This window comes from Pinus tabuliformis, chromosome 7 (genome assembly GCF_031772625.1).
Source record: "Pinus tabuliformis cultivar Carrire ecotype Pingquan chromosome 7, CPIR1, whole genome shotgun sequence".
Classification (NCBI taxonomy): domain Eukaryota; kingdom Viridiplantae; phylum Streptophyta; class Pinopsida; order Pinales; family Pinaceae; genus Pinus; species Pinus tabuliformis.
This window is the reverse complement of record NC_142293.1, coordinates 1,834,276,610-1,834,299,574: the sequence shown is the minus strand read 5'-3', so window position 1 is coordinate 1,834,299,574 and position 22,965 is coordinate 1,834,276,610.

Genomic DNA, 22,965 nt, shown 5'->3' with positions numbered 1-22,965 from the left:
ATATGAAATCATAGCTGCTAAAAATGTTGTACATTCATCGTTGAAAGAAAGAAGGTGCATTTTTTAGACCAAATGAAACTACATTCCATTAGAAGAAACCGGTCGGACAAATGAAAGTTGTTATGTGCCGATCTTTTGGTTTAATCTGTATTTGATAATATCTGCTCTTCATATCAAATTTTGAGAATATCTTTGACTTTTGTATCTTCTGCATTATAACCTCTTGCCTTGGTAGTGGATATTTGAAGTCCTTTGTGATTGCATTAAGTGGTTTATAATTGATTACCATTCGGGCTTTTCCCCTTACCACTTCTGCATGATTTATAACAATGAAAGCTGAGCACGAATACTGAGATGTAGATTCTTCAATTAAATTGAGTTTAAGAAGTTCCTTTACCTGAGCTTTCATTTCTTGTTCATCTTGAGGTGTGCATGGAATAACACCTCCTTGCACTCCGTTATCATGGAGTGTTTCAATGTCCTGCATTGGACTTGTTTTGTCCCAAAATTCTTGGGGATCACTAGAACAAAATTTGAGTAACTTTTTTTGGATTTCTTTTTGTTCATCTGACCAACTTTCTTCTCTAATAGCTTTATTAAGATGATGTTGTTTTTCTTTTGCTTCATATGTTTGCAATACTTCTTGCCAATCATTGCTATCTTTTTCTGGTTTTCTCATTTTTTGTTTTTGTTAGTTTTTTTGTTTTTTACATCTGATTCTGCTAAATAAATTCTATTTACACAGACTGCCTTATTCTTGATGTTGTAGATGATTTTATCTTTAGCTATTGTCATTGGGAGGACTGATGTTATAAAGGGCATGCCCAATATCAGACTGCTTGACTGATCATAATATTGGATTGCTGATATTTTTATAATGCTCCCTCCTATCTTCATAGGAATATTATCTACATAATGGATGAGAGTTACATTACCTCCAATGGTTTCTGAGTTGATTATGTTCCTTAATGATTTCCATGAGGATTTGAACAAACTTGGCCTAGCCAAATTGTTTGACCCTCCTGAATCGATGAAGGCATCTACTTCAACCCAATCTTTACCTGATTGAATTTCTACTGTTATGTATAATAGATCATTTGCTCTGACTATTGGTGAGCCCCAGTGTTGCAGCAATAATGCTGCAACTCCTGAGACTCCCTTCTTTAATTTTATCAACCCGGTTGTTCGTAACAAACTTGGAAGCGACGGTACTGTATGCACAAGTACTAGCTCTTGCCGCAGCTGTCACTTGGTCAGTTGGCACAAGTCTGCTAGGGGCTTAAGCCAACTTCTATGAGCTCTTAGAAGAAGCTTTTTGACTGATGGATGAAAGCTAACTCAAAGGAAGCTAATCTACTTGCGGAAAGAAACTGAAAGCCAAAAAGAAACGCAAACCCTAGCAAACCCTAATTCTACCAGCTAGTCCTACAGATGCAAAGATGGGAATGCAAACTACTGAAAGAGATGCCATTACTTCTATGAAGGTAAGATACATGTGTCTAGACTACCTCTATCTGAATAAAACATCTTTTTGTATTTTTTTTCAAGTTGTTGGAATTATCATGCATGTGCTTCTAACTGGATTTTTACTGTGCATGGGTCGATCAAGGGGAGAAATGCTTGGGAAAGGTTGGGAAGGTTCAGAGAGGGTCTAAGGAGTCCCCAACACCCTTCCAGAGAGTTTCAAAAAGTTTGGCTGCCAAGAAACCACGTTTATGAGCTTCTACAGGAAGTCTGCAGGGGTTCTACAGGATGTTCTAGGATTTCTACAGGATGTTCTATAATTTTTCTACAGGATGTTCAGAAATGGGGTTTTGAAGCATGGATGGAGGGAAAAAGGTGGAGGAATGAGTACGGAGGTGAAATAGGGGTGTATGGGAGTTCAAGACTTGGAGGATGGAGTTGAGGAGTGGCATAGATGGTGAGATTTGTTCAAGGAGGGATGAAACAATGTTGCACAAGAAGATGAGAATCATGGCAAAGTAAGCGAATGAGGAAAATGTAAGGTAAGGGTTCTGAGTGAAGGGTGAAGTAGGTAGGTTGGAGGGAGTATGGGCAGGTAAGGAAGGATTACAGGTACTCTGCAAGCGGTTTTTCAAACTGAACAAACAAACACTTATAAAACCTATGACCTAGTTACCTCACTCTAATCTGACCTAACAACAAAAGGAAATGAACAAAAGTTTATTCGAAATGAAATACGTGAAATAACTATGCAACTAAGCAATCATAAACTGAATCATGCAATCAAAACTGATATCAAGTTCGACAACTAAAAATCCAACACTACTAATTGCATGGTGAAGCAAAAAGACAATGTTTTTGTTGGCAGCAAAGTCACATCGGTCCCAGCTCATGATTCCAATGAGGGGGAGGTGAGATCCAAAGTACTTGGTAGCCTTTTTCTGAATATATTCCCTGTGATTAACCAATCAAGTAAATCTGAACATGAAGAACCTTTTTAATCATCAAGAGCAACTTAAATAACAACACAACATTTAAATCTAAATAGCAGATTTTATTCTGAGAATGCAGCAAAAACACATAAATATAAACAAAGGAGGTATTGGACACTTGAGATGGGCCCAACCCAAGAGCTACATCCTCCTAAGAGAGATTTAGAGCTGGTGCAAAGCTGGATTCATCTTTATTGAGCAAGAAAAGAAGAGTTACATCAAAACTGTCCACAAGGAGAACTTGAAAATGAGCTGAAAGCAAAGCTAATCTATTGCCTCAAAATCGAAATACAAACTAGCTAACTTCTGCCTACAAAATGAATAACCATTGGCTAACTACTAGCTAACCCAAATGAGGCCCTAAGGCTTCTTATTTATACAAATTGAGGACCCCAACAGTCCTCCTAAACTTTAGGGGTTCGGCTGCCCAAAACTTGTAGTTAACAGCAGTCCTACTTGACTTGCTTGGCTGCCCTTGTGCTAATTGATTTGGTGGCCCTTGAACTCCGAGTTGATGGTGGAGAATTCGAGGTAAGGGTCCATAAATGAAGGGAACACCTTCCTACAAATCCTCTCCCTTGTTCTCCCACGAATTTGGCTGCCAAGTGCTCATTAAAACCTTCAAATTTTGTCTCCAAATTGACCAAAAAGGATACACAAAGCACACATTAGACTTGTTGGCATAATGACTAACCCAATTCACTCTATTAGCATAAATATAATAAAAAACATGCAATAAACTAATGAGAATGATGGATTAAGTCGAATTAGGAGGTTGAATGAGCCCAAATAATCATCCATTTTTGGGGCTCATCATCACCCCCCTACTGAAAGTGTTGCTCATCCTCTGAGCAACCAATCTATCTCCTCATCTTTGATGGCCTTGGCAGCCTCCCTGTCATGCCAAGCTTCTGAAGTGATGTCCTCTTCTCTGTCATGAAACCATGCTTTTCTCTTTGCTTCTTTTGGATCCACAGGGTATCCAATTGCATGGCAAGAAACTGCCTCATATCACTCTTGAAATCTTCGATCTGATTTGCAAATTCATTTTTGGATAAGGTACTGCTCCCAACATTTCTGCTTGTAACCATTTGCTCCAGAGGAATGGTTTCTTCTTCTTCCCTTGAGGTTCTTCAAATATGTCTTGCTGTCCATCTAAGGGTTCTTTAATCACAGCCATCGAAGAAGAAAGAATGTTGGCTGTGTGAAGCAGTGGGGGTATTGTGCAATCATTTTTCTAACTTATCTCTACTCCTACAACACAAGAAAGGAACTCTTTTTGGTTGATTTTTGTTTTTTTTTTCTTCTTGTACCTGCAAAACTAAAATATATTGAACTACAACTAACTATCTTGCTGAAATGAAAATGCGGAATTGAAATGAAAGCAGGAAAGGACTAATCTATTTTGCTCAAACGAAATTGCAGGAATGAAATGCTAGTCTACGCTTGCGGAATTGAAATGCTAATATATGAAATCAGGAAATGCTAATCTACTTTTGCATAAACGAAATTGCATAATGTAAATGGAATAAACTAATTAGCAGAAGATTGTAGTGGAAAATAGAAGAAAAGCAACAATCACCAATACTCTGACGCTTCCCCGGCAACGACGCCAAAAATATGGTGAGCCCCAGTGTTGCAGCGATAATGCTGCAACTCCTAAGACTCCCTTCTTTAATTTTATCAACCCGGTTGTTCGTAACAAACTTGGAAGCGACGGTGTTGTATGCACAAGTACTAGCTCTTGCCGCAACTGTCACTTGGTCAGTTGGCACAAGTCTGCTAGGGGCTTAAGCCAACTTCTATGAGCTCTTAGAAGAAGCTTTTTGACTGATGGATGAAAGCTAACTCAAAGGAAGCTAATCTACTTGTGGAAAGAAACTGAAATCCAAAAAGAAACGCAAACCCTAGCAAACCCTAATTCTACCAGCTAGTCCTACAAATGCAAAGATGGGAATGAAAACTACTGAAAGAGATGCCATTACTTCTATGAAGGTAAGATACATGTGTCTAGACTACCTCTATCTGAAGAAAACATCTTTTTGTATTTTTGTTCAAGTTGTTGGAATTATCATGCATGTGCTTCTAACTAGCTTTTTACTGTGCAGGGGTAGATCAAGGAGAGAAATACTTGCAAAAGGTTGGGAAGGTTCAGAGAGGGTCTAAGGAGTCCCCAACACCCTTCCAGAGAGTTTCACAAAGTTTGGCTGCCAAGAAACCGCGTTTATGAGCTTCTACAGGAAGTCTGCAGGGGTTCTACAGGATGTTCTAGGATTTCTACAGGATGTTCTGTAATTTTTCTACAGGATGTTCAGAAATGGGGTTTTGAAGCATGGATGGAGGGAAAAAGGTGGAGGAATGAGTATGGAGGTGAAATAGGGGTGTATGGGAGTTCAAGACTTGGAGGATGGAGTTGAGGAGTGGCGTAGATGGTGAGATTTGTTCAAGGAGGGATGAAACAATGTTGCACAAGAAGATGAGAATCATGGCAAAGTAAGCGAATGAGGAAAATGTAAGGTAAGGGTTCTGAGTGAAGGGTGAAGCAGGTAGGTTGGAGGGAGTATGGGCAGGTAAGGAAGGATTACAAGTACTCTGCAAGCGGTTTTTCAAACTGAACAAACAAACACTTATAAAACCTATGACCTAGTTACCTCACTCTAATCTGACCTAACAACAAAAGGAAATGAACAGAAGTTTATTCGAAATGAAATACGTGAAATAAATATGTAACTAAGAAATCATAAACTGAAGCATGCAATCAAAACTGATATCAAGTTTGACAACTAAAAATCCAACACTACTAATTGCATGGTGAAGCAAAAAGACAATGTTTTTGTTAGCAGCAAAATCACATTGGTCCCAGCTCATGATTCCACTGAGGGGGAGGTGAGATCCAAAGTACTTGGTAGCCTTTTTCTGAATATATTCCCTGTGATTAACCAATCAAGTAAATCTGAACATGAAGAACCTTTTTAATCATCAAGAGCAACTTAAATAACAACACAACATTTAAATCTAAATAGCAGATTTTATTCTAAGAATGCAACAAAAACACATAAATATAAACAAAGGAGGTACTGGGCACTTGAGATGGGCCCAACCCCAAGAGCTACAGCCTCCTAAGAGAGATTTAGAGCTGGTGCAAAGCTGGATTCATCTTTATTGAGCAAGAAAAGAAGAGTTGCATCAAAACTGTCCACAAGGAGAACTTGAAAATGAGCTGAAAGCAAAGCTAATCTATTGCCTCAAAATCGAAATACAAACTAGCTAACTTCTGCCTACAAAATGACTAACCATTGGCTAACTACTAGCTAACCCAAATGAGGCCCTAAGCCTTCTTATTTATACAAATTGAGGACCCCAACAGTCCTCCTAAACTTTAGGGGTTCGGCTGCCCAAAACTTGTAGTTAACATCAGTCTTATTTGACTTGCTTGGCTTCCCTTGTGCTAATTGATTTGGTGGCCCTTGAACTCCGAGCTGATGGTGGAGAATTCGAGGTAAGGGCCCATAAATGAAGGGGACACCTTCCTACAAATCCTCTCCCTTGTTCTCCCATGAATTTGGCTGCCAAGTGCTCATTAAAACCTTCAAATTTTGTCTCCAAATTGACCAAAAAGGCTACACAAAGCACACATTAGACTTGTTGGCATAATGACTAACCCAATTCAATCTATTAGCATAAATATAATAAAAAGCATGCAATAAACTAATGAGAATGATGGATTAAGTCGAATTAGGAGGTTGAATGAGCCCAAATAATCATCCATTTTTGGGGCTCATCATCACCCCCCTACTGAAAGTGTTGCTCATCCTCTGAGCAACCAATCTATCTCCTCATCTTTGATGGCCTTGGCGGCCTCCCTGTCATGCCAAGCTTTTGAAGTGATGTCCTCTTCTCTGTCATGAAACCATGCCTTTCTCTTTGCTTCTTTTGGATCCACAGGGTATCCAATTGCATGGCAAGAAACTGCCTCATATCACTCTTGAAATCTTCGATCTGATTTGCAAATTCATTTTTGGATAAGGTACTGCTCCCAACATTTCTTCTTGTAGCCATTTGCTCCAGAGGAATGGTTTCTTCTTCTTCTTCCCTTAAGGTTCTTCAAATATGTCTTGTTGTCCACCTAAGGGTTCTTTAATCACAGCCATCGAAGAAGAGAGAATGTTGGCTGTGTGAAGCAGTGGGGGTATTGTGCAATCATTTTTCTAACTTATCTCTACTCCTACAACACAAGAAAGGAACTCTTTTTGGTTGATTTTTGTTTTTTTTTCTTCTTGTACCTGCAAAACTAAAATAGATTGAACTGCAACTAACTATCTTGCTGAAATGAAAATGCGGAATTGAAATGAAAGCAGGAAAGGACTAATCTATTTTGCTCAAATGAAATTGCAGGAATGAAATGCTAGTCTAGACTCTACGCTTGCGGAATTGAAATGCTAATCTACGCTTGCAGAAATGAAATTGCGGAATTGAAATGCTAATCTATGAAAGCGGGAAATGCTAATCTACTTTTGCATAAACGAAATTGCATAATGGAAATGGAATAAACTACTTAGCAGAAGATTGTAGTGGAAAATAGAAGAAAAGCAGCAATCACCAATACTCTGACGCTTCCCCGGCAACGGAACCAAAAATATGGTGAGCCCCAGTGTTGCAGCAATAATGTTGCAACTCCTGAGACTCCCTTCTTTAATTTTATCAACCCGGTTGTTCGTAACAAACTTGGAAGCGACGGTGCTGTATGCACAAGTACTAGCTCTTGCCGCAGCTGTCACTTGGTCAGTTGGCACAAGTCTGCTAGGGGCTTAAGCCAACTTCTATGAGCTCTTAGAAGAAGCTTTTTGACTGATGGATGAAAGCTAACTCAAAGGAAGCTAATCTACTTGCGGAAAGAAACTGAAAGCCAAAAAGAAACGCAAACCCTAGCAAACCCTAATTCTACCAGCTAGTCCTACTGATGCAAAGATGGGAATGAAAACTACTGAAAGAGATGCCATTACTTCTATGAAGGTAAGATACATGTGTCTAGACTACCTCTATCTGAAGAAAACATCTTTTTGTATTTTTGTTCAAGTTGTTGGAATTATCATGCATGTGCTTCTAACTGGCTTTTTACTATGCAGGGGTAGATCAAGGGGAGAAATGCTTGGGAAAGGTTGGGAAGGTTCAGAGAGGGTCTAATGAGTCCCCAACACCCTTCCAGAGAGTTTCACAAAGTTTGGCTGCCAAGAAACCGCGTTTATGAGCTTCTACAGGAAGTCTGTAGGGGTTCTACAAGATGTTCTAGGATTTCTACAGGATGTTCTGTAATTTTTCTACAGGATGTTCAAAAATGGGGTTTTGAAGCATGGATGGAGGGAAAAAGGTGGAGGAATGAGTATGGAGGTGAAATAGGGGTGTATGGGAGTTCAATACTTGGAGGATGGAGTTGAGGAGTGGCGTAGATGGTGAGATTTGTTCAAGGAGGGATGAAACAATGTTGCACAAGAAGATGAGAATCATGGCAAAGTAAGCGAATGAGGCAAATGTAAGGTAAGGGTTCTGAGTGAAGGGTGAAGCAGGTAGGTTGGAGGGAGTATGGGCAGGTAAGGAAGGATTACAGGTACTCTGCAAGCGGTTTTTCAAACTGAACAAACAAACACTTATAAAACCTATGACCTAGTTACCTCACTCTAATATGACCTAACAGCAAAAGGAAATGAACAGAAGTTTATTTGAAATGAAATACATGAAATAACTATGCAACTAAGAAATCATAAACTGAAGCATGCAATCGAAACTGATATCAAGTTCGACAACTAAAAATCCAACACTACTAATTGCATGGTGAAGCAAAAAGACAATGTTTTTGTTGGCAGCAAAGTCACATTGGTCCCAGCTCATGATTCCACTGAGGGGGAGGTGAGATCCAAAGTACTTGGTAGCCTTTTTCTGAATATATTCCCTGTGATTAACCAATCAAGTAAATCTGAACATGAAGAACCTTTTTAATCATCAAGAGCAACTTAAATAACAACACAACATTTAAATCTAAATAGCAGATTTTATTCTAAGAATGCAACAAAAACACATAAATATAAACAAAGGAGGTACTGGGCACTTGAGATGGGCCCAACCCCAAGAGCTACAGCCTCCTAAGAGAGATTTAGAGCTGGTGCAAAGCTGGATTCATCTTTATTGAGCAAGAAAAGAAGAGTTACATCAAAACTGTCCACAAGGAGAACTTGAAAATGAGCTTAAAGCAAAGCTAATCTATTGCCTCAAAATTGAAATACAAACTAGCTAACTTCTGCCTACAAAATGACTAACCATTGGCTAACTACTAGCTAACCCAAATGAGGCCCTAAGCCTTCTTATTTATACAAATTGAGGACCCCAACAGTCCTCCTAAACTTTAGGGGCTCGGCTGCCCAAAACTTGTAGTTAACAGCAGTCCTACTTGACTTGCTTGGTTGCCCTTGTGCTAATTGATTTGGTGGCCCTTGAACTTCGAGCTGATAGTGGAGAATTCGAGGTAAGTGCCCATAAATGAAGGGGACACCTTCCTACAAATCCTCTCCCTTGTTCTCCCACGAATTTGGCTGCCAAGTGCTCATTAAAACCTTCAAATTTTGTCTCCAAATTGACCAAAAAGGCTACACAAAGCACACATTAGACTTGTTGGCATAATGACTAACCCAATTCACTCTATTAGCATAAATATAATCAAAAACATGCAATAAACTAATGAGAATGGTGGATTAAGTCGAATTAGGAGGTTGAATGAGCCCAAATAATCATCCATTTTTGGGGTTCATCAACTATTTTCTTCATCAGGCTCGTTTAAGCTTCTAAATCATACTGTTGGGAGAATTTTGTATTGGTAGAGTAACCAATGTTCTTGGGAACATGATAAAAGCTTGGAGCTTTTGAATATATGTCGTTTACCTTTCCTTTTCCTTTGATTATTGCCAGTTGTGCATGTTTCTCCTCTTCCTCTGATTCTTCTGATATGTCGTATGTTTCACTGAATTCTGTTTGGCTATACTCGCTTATGGTTTCTGATTCTGATTTCATCTCACAATATGATCCAATACAAATATTCATCTTCTGACTTGTATCTAGACCACTTTTTTCTACTGTGTCTTCCATTTCAGGTAGAATATATACATCAGAGCATTCATCCTCACTATCTAGAACAAACCAACTCTCTACAAATTCATCCATTTCCATACATTTTTTTTAAATTTTGATGAAGTATTTTTAGGACATTTAGCAGCAAAGTGTCCTTTTTATTGCAGATAAAACAACATCCATATTTGACTGGAGCATTTCTTCTTTTTATGTATCTGTATTTTGGAAATGGTTTCCTTGGATTTGCTACCCATTTTATCTTGTATTTCCCAAAGTGTTTTTTCTTATGATTTGTTCTTTTCATCGGAGTCCATGGGAGTATTTCTTTACAACATCCTTGTGATGGTTTAGTAGCATTTTCTTGAGCATTTTTCTGCCAGCAAAGATATTTCAATTTTTGTTTACAATGATTTATGAGATCTACGCAATATATAGCTTGCAGCTTTCTATCCTTTTCTTCTAGATCTTTCATTACTAAGTCACCTATGTTGTGTGGGAGTTTTGACAAAAATGTGACTTTAGTCATTAAATCATTGCTTAGCTCTATTGTTATTACCAGCCTGAAATATTCTTTGGATAATTCTTCTAATCTTTTGGCATCTTTTAATTCCATACGAGCCAGATCCACCATCGCCTATTTCTTAGAGTCCTCTGGTTCTATACAGAACTAAGTCTTAAGTAATTGCTCAAAAACTTCTAATCCTGCCTTTATGACCTCTTCTCTTTCTTCTTTTGGTGGTGTTCTCCACCACGTGTAGGCTATTCCACACATTCTTTTCTCTGCCAAATTAAAGATTGCAGCATTATCTAATTTTCCTGTTATTTACATTTGCCATAAAGCACAAATCCATATCCTGATTGAGTCTTCTGGGTTGTTTGTATGATCTAAATCTAAAATATAGCCATTGTTATTGGATGATATTAGATCTTCTTCTACTTTTGGATACTTTGGTACAGAATGGAAAATATGTGCTTTGTTTAGATTGGGTCTGATAAAGCTTGGAAATTTCTTGGCTACATCTTCTAATTTCAAATCACCTTTTTTAAAACCAAAGAATACCTGTTGCTTTCTACTTAACCCCTCCCCCTCAGAAAAAGACAATACTTCTGTCCTATTGGGTTCAACAACAGATTGAGAACTTGTAGCTTCATAATCTTCTTTATGGGATTGCCATATGCCTAGATTTTCAAATCTATTAGATTCTGACTTTTTTTTTTTTTTTTAAGTTCTCTTTTCTTCCTTCTCTCATCTTTTGCTTGTTTATCTAAAGTTTGATTATCTTGGATTAACTTTAGATTCTGCAGAATTTGTTCTGCTTGACAACCCAAATCATCTATGGCTACCTCTGCATGATTACACCAATTTGAAAGATGATTTGAAAGTTGATAAGATTCTTCCAAATCTTTAGGGGATGTCGTTGAATGCTCTATCAGTGGAGCATAGTTTGCTCTTGTAGCTGGCTGATGTGATCTATTGTCACTGGTTGTGCAATATTTGGTCTTAGGTGGCCATTTTCCACCTTTGTGAAACCTTTTATTCTGAAACTGCCATTCTTCGACTGGGGGTATTGAGGATGAACTAGTAGTTCTAAAGGATTTCTGGTTTATAGAATCTTTTAATGATCTGTAGCCCTTTGGTAATGATTGTTCTTGAAATATACACCCTTTAAACTTGAATGCTTTAGCCATGAAAGGTTTTTCTTCGGGAATAATCAGATGGCTGCTACTTTCAGATCTGTTTGACCTACTGCTGCTAGGTCTGCTAGACCTTTCTGTGTCTACCAGGTTTTGTGGGATATCTATAGATAACTTGGGTGGTCGAAAAATAGGTCTTTCTATCTAATCTAAATGTGAAGGAATGATTTGAATCTTTCCTTCAGATGAAACTATCCTTTGCGGACATTTTTCTTTCTTTAGTTCTTTATTTGCAGCTTGATACTCAAAGTACCAATTTTCCGGTAGTCCTACTTCTTCATATGTCACTCCTTGGGCATCTGTTGTCGCTAAACCTGTAGTGACACAATCTTTAAGTATGGGCTGTTTCATTTTCGGGTGAGCTGTATTTGTTAGCTAGAAAGAAGCTTGCATTATTATTGACAAATATTCATACTCTGGTAACATTTTTAGATGTTGTACTCCCACCATTAACTTCCATGCATCTTTTAGATGTTTATCTGATAAGCTCATGGTGTAGTTTGGATAAATAGTACCATACTGACATCCTGCAATCAGGTTGCCTGTTATGGACCCAATTCTAGCCTGCTCATAATCTAGATGTCTAGAGTCGAATAGCTCTGCTAAGACTGGAGCATTTATTCCATTCTTGAATAATGGAACTAAACCAAGTCTTATTCCTCCAAAATGTATATATGCATATTTTTTGGCTTTTACATATTCTTTAAACTTTTCTAGCTCCTTACCTTGAAACGGTTTTAACCCAAAAATTTGGGTTGCTTCCCCAGAGATGCAGATTTTTAATTCAAATTCTTTAAGAATGATTTTCTTTATAAGTACAAACATAGTAGTATCTTTATAGACCTGGGAGCTTGTGAGCTCAAGGGGGTTCCACTTGGACGGGTCTATTAAAGGTTGTTCTTCTATATCATATCTCTACTACTTACTTCATCTATACGGGTTCTATTAACCAAAGAAAATGATTTCATCATTCTATCCATGTTAACAGTAACCAGAAACAGAATGGGCTCTAATACCAAAAAAATGATGGACTCAGTACTTACTTGACAAATAGAAAGACGAACGTCAGGCTAATTCTCTCACTAAGAGACGCGAACCACGACCACTCCTCAGGTCTTCATTTTCGCCTTATACTCTCCAAGGTCTTTTGAGAATTACAGAATTGTCCTCAGACAGGCGGCCCAACAGGCTTCTATATTAAATCAAGCAAAATATACATACCATGTGAATAACAACATAAGAGGGCTCATTCTGAATGATGCTCCTTCTTTGTTAAAAACACTTATTTATAGACCAGAGAAGTCTCTTTGGATCTGAAATCCGAATTTCAAACCTAAACTAAGCATCTAGAATGATTGACAGTCTTGCCAGGAATCGTACCTGCATAGTGTCTACTCAATCTTTCTTTTACAAAAGTAAATATGCTTGTGTACAATTTTATTCACTATGATTGTAGTCACAAACGCACGAATCCATTCCACAGTCATTGCAAGTATTATCGGCATCTTCCGCCTTTTGTCTTTCTAGAGCCTCTAGAATATATTCAATATCACTTCCTCTAGAATGGGGTCCGGCTGAGCATCTTTGTACCATGGCAGTGCTGGATCAACCTCTTTATTTTTTTATGATTATCCGGTTTCGATATTTTTTTATTTACCCATCATGTTGTATCTTTGTTTTTTTCATTGGGCATCTGCATGTGCTAGGCTCTCTACTTCGAAAATTTGAATCCAACTTTTATCAACATTAATATGTTTGACATGATTGGCAGGTAGTTCCATTCTAGCAAGATCAGATAAATCGATTTCTTTATCAGTTGAGTGTTTTATCCATTGCAGATTTATGTCTTTTCCTCTAAGCCATTGATTATCAAACATGACATGGCTACAACTTCCTGAGGTTAACATCAAGCAGATCAAACATAATGTATCATCATTCCAATTTCTTGAAAAAATTATTAAAGTGATTAAAGATGTGACATTGATAATTAATGTGATTGTTTTATCTTTTCCAATTATTTGTTCTGCTTCTTGGATAATTGCCTTTTTGCGAGATAATGCTTTTTTCTGGAAAGGTTCGAAACCATTTTGAAATATCTTGAATTAATTGTTTGTTGTAAACCAGTTTGAAGGCTCTTGCTGATGTTCCTAATTTTTCCCATAATTGATCAAATGGGTTAAATGATAAATCATCTGTTAAACCAATGGTTTCCCACGGTGTAGATGTCATCCTTAAATATCTCATAGATCTTTCAATGTTTTGAGATATTCATATCTCTCTCTTTTTTGTGCATCTTTCATCTTTTATTATCCAGTCGGCATGACATTCTAGAATATTAAACATGGGAAAGCTGTCATCTGATTCATAATCTTCTCCCCAAATTTGATAGAAAGCCCGATTTAATTCTTCCCAAAAATTTGGGATTCTTAATGACCTAAGCCATTTTGTTATTTCTTCTTGGATAGGAATATTTTCTTGATCTAAGAATTTGGTTGAATTATATATCCCCATTCCAAAATCTACACAATTAACTAACTGATAATAGTTTATGATTTTTAGAACCTGTATCATTTGTGGTGTCCATGTGATAGACCACATACTTGTAAGTGATCTAAATAATATTTTTACCTTCATCCATTCACAGGGATAAATTTTGCAAAGTTCCTCCCTGATTTCTAGTTGAGTACTGATGTTCTTTGTTTTATAACCTATGATTTTGTTAATCCATTCATTTCTTCTCATTCTCATTCCTACCAGCCCTTTTATTTCATCTGTAAGCTATGGTATTTTTTGTTCAAAAACTTGAAGCCTTTGTGCTAATGTTGTTTGGCTATCTTCTATTCTCGGCATCTCAAAAGGAGAAATTGATTCAATATGAAATCTAAATCTAAACATCTTGTTCATTTTTCTTGTTAACACACCTGCTAACCAATTTGAGTTTCCTAGTATCCATTGAACTTCAAATTCATAATGTTGGAGCCATATTTTCCAGGATAGTAATCTGCCTCTAGACATTTTCCGTCCAATTTTCGCATTTAAGAAAAATTGAAAATTCTTTCAATCTATTCTCATTATAAATTTAACAGGTTCAATATATAATTCAAATTTCTGGATTCCATTGAATATAGCCGAAATTTATTTTTCTACTGTGAAATAATTCTTCTCACTAGGAGAAAACTCACCTGATTTATATGAACAGATTTGCTCTTCTTGATTTTCTCTTTTTTCAAACAATACTGCTCCCTAGTATTCATCTGATGCATCTGTCTAAAGAATTAATTGTCTTGTTCCTAGAGGTTTGAGTTTTGGCAGGCTCTGTGCTTCCTTTTTATTTGTTGTACTAATTTGGTCGCTAAACTGCTCCATCTACCATTCAAGTGTTTTCTAATAGCTTTTGTTTTTTTCTTCAGATAATTTAGGAATATATTTATGTACATAATTCAGAATTTCCAAAAATCTTTGGATTTGATTTTTGTCTTGTAATTCATCTGGAAAACTAGTTATCTTCTGCACAATGTGGGGTTGCATCTGAATTTGTCCATTGATGAAGATTATTCCAAGAAACTCAATAGTTTCTTTGAAAAATTCTATTTTTCGATCTGATAATACAATCCCATGTGCTTCCACTTCTTTTATGAATATATATAGATGGAGAATATGTTCTTCAATAATTTCACTATGAATTAATATGTCATTAATATATACAATTATGAAATCATACCTACTAAAAATGTTGTCCATTTGTCGTTGAAAGAAAGCAAGTGCATTCTTTAGACCAAACAGAACTACATTCCATTGGAAGGAATTGGTTGTGCAAGTGAAAGTTGTTTTGTGTCGATCTTCTAGTTTAATCTGTATTTGATAATATCCGCTCTTCATATCAAATTTTGAGAAGATATTTGACTTCTGTATCTTCTGCATTATAACCTCTTGCCTTGGTAGTGGATATTTGAAGTCCTTTGTGATTGCATTAAGTGGTTTATAATTGATTACCATTCGGGCTTTTCCCCTTACCACTTCTGCATGATTTCTAACAATGAAAGCTGAGCACGAATATTGAGATGTAGATTCTTCAATTAAATTGAGTTTAAGAAGTTCCTTTACCTGAGCTTTCATTTCTTGTTCATCTTGAGGTGTGCATGGAATAAAACCTCCTTGCACTCTGTTATCATGGAGTGTTTCAATGTCCTGCATTGGACTTGTTTTGTCCAAAAATTCTTGGGGATCACTTGAACAAAATTTGAGTAACTTTTTTTGGATTTATTTTTGTTCATATGACCAGTTTTCTTCTCTGATAACTTTATTAAGATGATGTTGTTTTTATTTTTCTTCATATGTTTGCAATACTTCTTGCCAATCATTGCTATATTTTTTTGGTTTTTTCATTTTTTGTTTTTTGTTAGTTTTTCTGTTTTTACATCTGATTTTGCTAAAGAAATTTTCTTTACGCAAAATGCCTTGTTCTCGATATTGCAAATGCTTTTATCTTTAGCTATTTTCATTGAGAGGATTGATGTTATAAAGGGCATGCCCAATATCAGACTTCTTGACTTATTATAATATTGGATTGCTAATATTTTTATAATTCTCCCTCTTATCTTCATAGGACTATTATCTACATAATCGCTGAGAATTACATTACCTCCAATGGTTTCTGATTTGATTATGTTCCTTAATTGTTTCCATGAGGATTTGAACAAAATTGGCCTGGCCAAATTGTTTGACCCTCCTGAATTGATGAAGGCATCTACTTCAACCCAATCTTTACATGATTGAATTTCTACTGTTATGTACAATAGATCATTTTCTTTGACTATTTTCTTCATCAGGTTCATTTCAACTTCTAAATCATATTGTTGGGATAATTCTGTATTGGTAGAGTAACCAATGTTCTTGGGAACTGGACAAAAACTTGGAGCTTTTGAATATATGTCATTTACCTTTCCTTTTCCTTTGATTATTGCCAGTTGTGCATGTTTCTCCTCTTCCTCTGATTCTTCTAATATGTCATCTATTTCACTGAATTCTGTTTGGTTGTACTCGCTTATGGTTTCTGATTCTAATTCTATCTCACAATCTGATCCAATACAAATATTCATTTTCTGACTTGTATCTAGACCTTCTTCTTCTACTGTGTCTTCCATTTCAGATAGAATATACGCATCAGAGAATTCATCCTCACTATCTATAACAGACCAATTATCTACAAATTCATCCATTTCCATACATTTTTTTTTTTTTAATTTTGATGAAGTATTTTTAGGACATTTAGCAGCAAAGTGTCCTTTTTCTTACAGATAAAACAACATCTATCTTTGACTGGAGCATTTCTTCTTTTTATGTATTTGTATTTTGGAAATGGTTTCCTTTGATTTGCTACCCGTTTTATCTTGTATTTCCGAAAGTGTCTTTTGTTATGATTTGTTCTTTTCATCGGAGTCCATGGGAGTATTTCTTTACAACATTCTTGTGATGGTTTAGTAGCATTTTCTTGAGCATTTTTCTGCCAACAAAGATATTTCAGTTTTTGTTTACAATGATTTATGAGATCTACCCAATATATAGCTTGCAGCTTTCTATCCTTTTCTTCTAGATCTTTCATTACTAAGTCACCTATGTTTTGTGGAGGTTTTGACAAAAATGTGACTTTAGTCATTAAATCATTGCTTAGCTCTGTTGTTATTACCAGCCTGAAATATTCTTTGGAGAATTTTTCTAATCTTTTGGTATCTTTTAATTCCATACAGGCCAGATCCACCATTGCCTATTTCTTAGAGTCCTCTGGTTCTATACAAAACTAAGTCCTGAGTAATTGCTCAAAAACTTCTAATCCTACCTTTATGACCTCTTCTCTTTCTTCTTGTGGTGGTGTTCTCCACCACGTGTAAATTATTCCAGTCATTCGTTTCTCTGCCAAATTAAAGATTGCAACATTATCTAATTTGGTTGTTATTTGCATTTACCATAAAGCACCAACCCATACCCTGATCGAGTCTTCTGGATTGTTTATATGATCTAAATCTAAAGTATAGCCATTGCTATTTGATGCCATTAGATCTTCTTCTACTTTTGGATACTTTGGTATAGAATGGAAAATAAGTGGTTTCTTTAGACTAGGTTTGATAAAGCCTTGAAATTTCTTGGCTGCATCTTCTAATTTCAAATCACCTTTTTTTAAACCAAAAAATACATGTTTCTTTCTACTTAACCCCTCCCCCTCAGAAAAAGACAATACTTTTGTCCTACTGGGTTCAACAACAAATTGAGAAATTGTAGCTTTGGAATCTTCTTTATGGGATTTTCATATGCCTAGATTTTCAAATCTATTAGATTTTACTTTACTTTTTTTTAAGTTCTCTTTTCTTCCTTCTCTCATCTTTTGCTTGTTTATCTAAAGTTTGATTATCTTGGATTAACTTTAGATTCTACGGAATTTATTCTGCTTGACAACTCAAATCATCTATGGCTACCTCTGCATGATTACACCAATTTGAAAGCTGATTTGAAAGTTGATAAGATTCTTCAAAATGTTTAGGGGATGTCGTTGAATGCTCTATCAATGGAGCACAGTCTGCTCTTGTAGCTAGCTGATGTGATCTATTGTCACTGGTTGTGCAATATTTGGTCTTAGGTGGCCATTTTCCATATTCTGAAACTGCCATTCTTCGACTGGGGGTATTCAGGATGAACTAGTAGTTCTGAAGGCTTTCTGGTTTATAGAATATTTTAATGATCTATAGCTTTAATACTAGAAAAATGATGGACTCAGTACTTACTTGACAAATAGAAAGATGAACGCAGGGCTAATTCTGTCATCGAGAGATGCAAACCATGACCACTCTCGCCTTATACTCTCCAAGTTCTTTTGAGAATTACAGAACTGTCCTCAAATAGGCGGCCCAAAAGGCTTCTATATTAAATCAAGAAAAATATACATACCATGTAAATAACAACATAAGAGGGCTCATTTTGAACGATGCTCCTTCTTTGTTAAAAACACTTATTTATAGACCAGAGAAGTCTCTTCAGATTTGAAATCTGGATTTAAAATCTAAACTAAGCATCTAGAATGATTGAGGGTCTTAACAGGAATCGTACCCACACAGTGTCTACCACAGCGTCTACTCAATCTTTCTTTTACAAAAGTAAATATTCTTATGTACAATTTTATTCACTATGACTGTAGTCACAGATGCATGGATCCATTCCACAGTCATTGCAAGTCTTATCAACATCTTTCGCCTTTTGTCTTTCTAGAGCCTCTAGAATATATTCTATATCCACTTCCTCTAGAATGGGGTCCGACTGAGCATCTTCGTACCATGGCGGTGCTGGATCAACCTCTTTAGTTTTTTATGATTGTTCGGTTTCGATCTTTTTTTATTTACCCATCATGTCGTATCTTTGTTTTTTGCATAGGGCATCTGCATGTGCTAGGTTGTCTACTTCGAAACTTTGAATCCAACTTTTATCAGCATTTAGATGTTTGACATGATTGACAGGTAGTTCTATTCCAGCAAGATCAGAGAAATCAATTTCTTTATCAATTGAGTGTTTTATCCATTGCATACATTGCAGATTTATGTATTTTCCTCTAAGCCACTGATTATCAAACATGACATGGCTACAGCTTCCTGAGGTTAACATCAAGCAGATCAAACATAATGTATCACCATTCCAATTTCCTGAACAAAGTATTAAAGTGATTAAAGATTTGACATTGATAATTAATCTGATTGTTCTATCGTTTCCAATTATTCGTTCTACTTCTTGGATAATTGCCTTTTTGTGAGGTAATGCTTTTTTCTGGAAAGGTTCGAAACCATTTTGAAACATCTTGAATTAATTGTTTATTGTAAACCAGTCTGAAGTTTCTTGTTGATGTTCCTGCCTTTTCCCATAATTGATCAAATGGGTTAAATGATAAATCATCTATTAAACAAATGGTTTCCCACGGTGTAGATGTCATCCTTAAATATTTCAAAGATCTTTCAATGTTTTGAGATATTCACATCTCTCTTTTTTGTGCATCTTCCATCTTTTATAATCCAGTCGGCATGAGGTTCTAGAATATTAAACATGGGAAAGTTGTCATATGCTTCATAATATTCTCCCCAACTTTGATAGAAAGCTCGATTTAATTCTTCCCATAAATTTGGGATTCTTAATGACCTAAGCCATTTTTCTATTTCTTCTTGGATAGGAATATTTTCTTAATCTAAGAATTTGGCTGAATTATATATCCCCATTCCAAAATCTACACATTTTACTAACTGATAATAGTTGATGATTTTTAGAGCCTGTATCATTTGTGGTGTCCATGTGATAGACCACATACTTTTAAGTGATCTAAATAATATTTTTACCTTCATCCCTTCACAGGGATAAATTTTGCAGAGTTCCTCCCTGATTCCTAGTTGAGTACTGATGTTCTTTCTTTTATAACCTCTGATTTTGTTAATCCATTCATTTCTTCTCATTCTCATTCCTACCAGCATTTTTATTTCATCTGTAAGTTGTGGTATTTGTTATTATAAAACTTGAAGCCTTTGTGATAATGTTGTTTGGCTATCTTCTATTCCCGGCATCTTAAAAGGAGAATTTAATTGTGTATGAAATCTGAATCTGAACATCTTGTTCATTTCTCTTGTTAACACATATGCTAACCAATTTGAGTTTCCTGGTATCCATTGAACTTCAAGTTCATATTTTTGGAACTATATTTGTCAGGATAGTAATCTGCCTCTAGACATTTGCCATCCAATTTTTTCATTTAAGAAAAATTGAAAATTCTTGCAATCTGTTCTTATTATAAATTTAACAGGTGCAAGATATAATTCGAATTTCTGGATTCCATTGAATATAGCCAAAGTTTCTTTTTCTGCTGTGAAATAATTCTTCTGACTAAGAGAAAACTCACCTAATTTATATGCACAGATTTTTTCTTCTTGATTTTCTCCTTTTTCAAGCAATACCTCTCCCCAGTATTCATCTAATGCATATGTCTGAAGAATTAATTGTCCTGTTCCTGGAGGTTTGAGTTTTGATAGGGTTTGTGCTTCCTTTTTTATCTATTGTACTGATTTGGTCACTAAACTGCTCCATCTGCGATTCAAGTGTTTTCTAATAGCTTCTATTTTTTTTCCAGATAATTTATGAATATATTTATGTACATAATTCAGAATTCCCAAAAATCTTTGGATTTGATTTTTGTCTTGTAATTCATCTGGGAAACTAGTTATCTTCTGCACAATGTGGGGCTGCATCTGAATTTGTCCATTGATGATGATTATTCCTAGAAAATCAATAGTTTATTTGAACAATTCTATTTTTCGATCTGATAATACAATCCCATGTGCTTCCACTTCTTTTATGAATATATACAGATGGAGAATACGTTCTTCAATATTTTCACTATGAATTAATATGTCATCAAAATATACGATTATGAAATCATTGTAGAAATTTTGAATAATATAACACGTATTCACAAAGATTATCCTGATTATACACTATTTTCGGAATGCATGCATAGTACATAACCTCCTCTACGTTGATCATCAATTTGCAGAATCAAAAACAATCGCATGCACACATTGAAACATCAATCATACATATCAACACAGTATGTATTGGGGAAAACATACAACTAAAAACCCCCAACTATCTGTATATTATAATGATAGAGAACATGTAACAATACATAGTACAATACTCCTCACAAGTACTCAGTACTATCTCCACCTGCTACACACAAACTAGCTCAGATCTGAATCAAGTCACTGGTTCAAATCTCCTCCACTGTTTGCATGCCTCCACTGCTCAATCCAATGTGAGAATAGGAATGATCCAAGCTCATTTTCCTTGGCTTGTACTGCCAATCCTCATTGGCAATATCAATCATTGATTGTGCAAATCTCATGCACAGCTATAGTCACAACTAATAGTAGTCTCCACCTCTAACACCTGTCTCCACTGAACTGTCCATGCACTGAGTTAACTGATGTATTCTTTAGTTTCTTTATGAGTTAATAATTAGTGAATTAATTAATAATTAATTCACATCACTCATCACTAGTGTATTTGGTAGTTAGAATAAATACAACTAGTTCAACTAAGTCAAACTGAACACAACTCCATCAAATCCTCAATCAACTCCACCAAACTTAATCACTTGAGTTCTAACTGAAGTCCATCATGCAATAGGTCAACTAACCCATAAGAAAAGCGTATTTCCTTCTGGCAGTTGCATGTGCCACATCCGTAGCTCGAACTGAAGTGCTCCAAGAGGATAAGATAATGTTTATAGTCCAAATATTATTGAGAGCTAATAATATTCATCTGTTCTATTTTTAGACTAGCAGTCTAAAAATACACTCCGCCCATATGTCTAAAAGTAGAAGTCCATCTATTTTTACCAACATGACCAATCATCCACAAATAACATCCTGCAACTCATAGACCATGATCCATATGTCTAAAAATAGACATAGTCTAAAAATAGACTTTGCGCCAAAAATAGCCTGCGGGCCCACTTAGTGAAGACGACTTCTTTTCACTAAGCTCCATCATCTTGTTGCATTTTCAACACTCCCTCTCAACAAGATATGGATTATCTACAACCCCTATCCTGCCTCTGTGGTATTCTAATTTGCTCCTGGTGAGCGCCTTCGTCAAAATATCAGCATCCTGATCCTCCGTGGGAATGTATGAAAGTAACATGATTCTTCGCTGCACACAATCTTTTATATGATGGTACCTGATGTCGATGTGCTTGGATCTATCATGAAATACTGGATTAGACGAGAGTTTAATGCAACTCTATTTATCACAATAAATCACAGTAGGCTCCAAGTGTGGCCCAAACAACCTGACCAGGATCTTCCTCATCCATATAGCCTCGCATGCAGCCAAACTTGCTGCCATATACTCGACCTCTGCTGAACTAAGTGCCACAGATCTCTGCTTCCTGTTGTTCCAAGAAACTGCTATCGACTCGATACTGAAGATCCCTCCAGATGTGCTCTTTCTGTCCGTTGGGCTCCTTGCCCAATCTGCATCCGTGAAGCCACATAGCTTCACCTCATCCTCCTGTTTGTACCACAATCCATATCCTGATGTGCCTCTAAGATAACGCAATACATGCTTTCCTGCCTTCCAGAAGAGCTTGGTTGGCTTAACCATAGCTTGTGAAAGTTGGTTAACAACATAGCATATATCGGGTCATGTATTGACCAAATACATAAGCGACCCCACCAACTATCAATAAACAGTGGCATCCACTACCTCCGCTGAAGTAACATCCTCCTTCCACCAACCTCCAGGAAGAGGAGTATCAACAAGCTTGCAGCCATGCATGTTGAACTTCTCCAGTATCTCCCGAGCATACTTACCCTGAGAAACAAATAGTCCATCACTGCGCTGCCAAATTTCCAATCCCATGAAATAATGAAGGAGGCCCAAGTCCTTCATCTCAAACTCTCTAGCAAGATCCTCCTTGCATGAAAGTATCAACAACTCATCTCCCATCAAAATAAAATCATCTACATAAAGTACAATGATAAGCAACTTACCCTCCACCACAATCTGGTATAGGTTAGGATCTGCCTCACTCTTGCAGAATCCAATTCCGGTGAAATAACTGTCTATCCATGTGTACCAAGCACGAGGTGCTTGTTTCAACCCATACAGTGCTCTC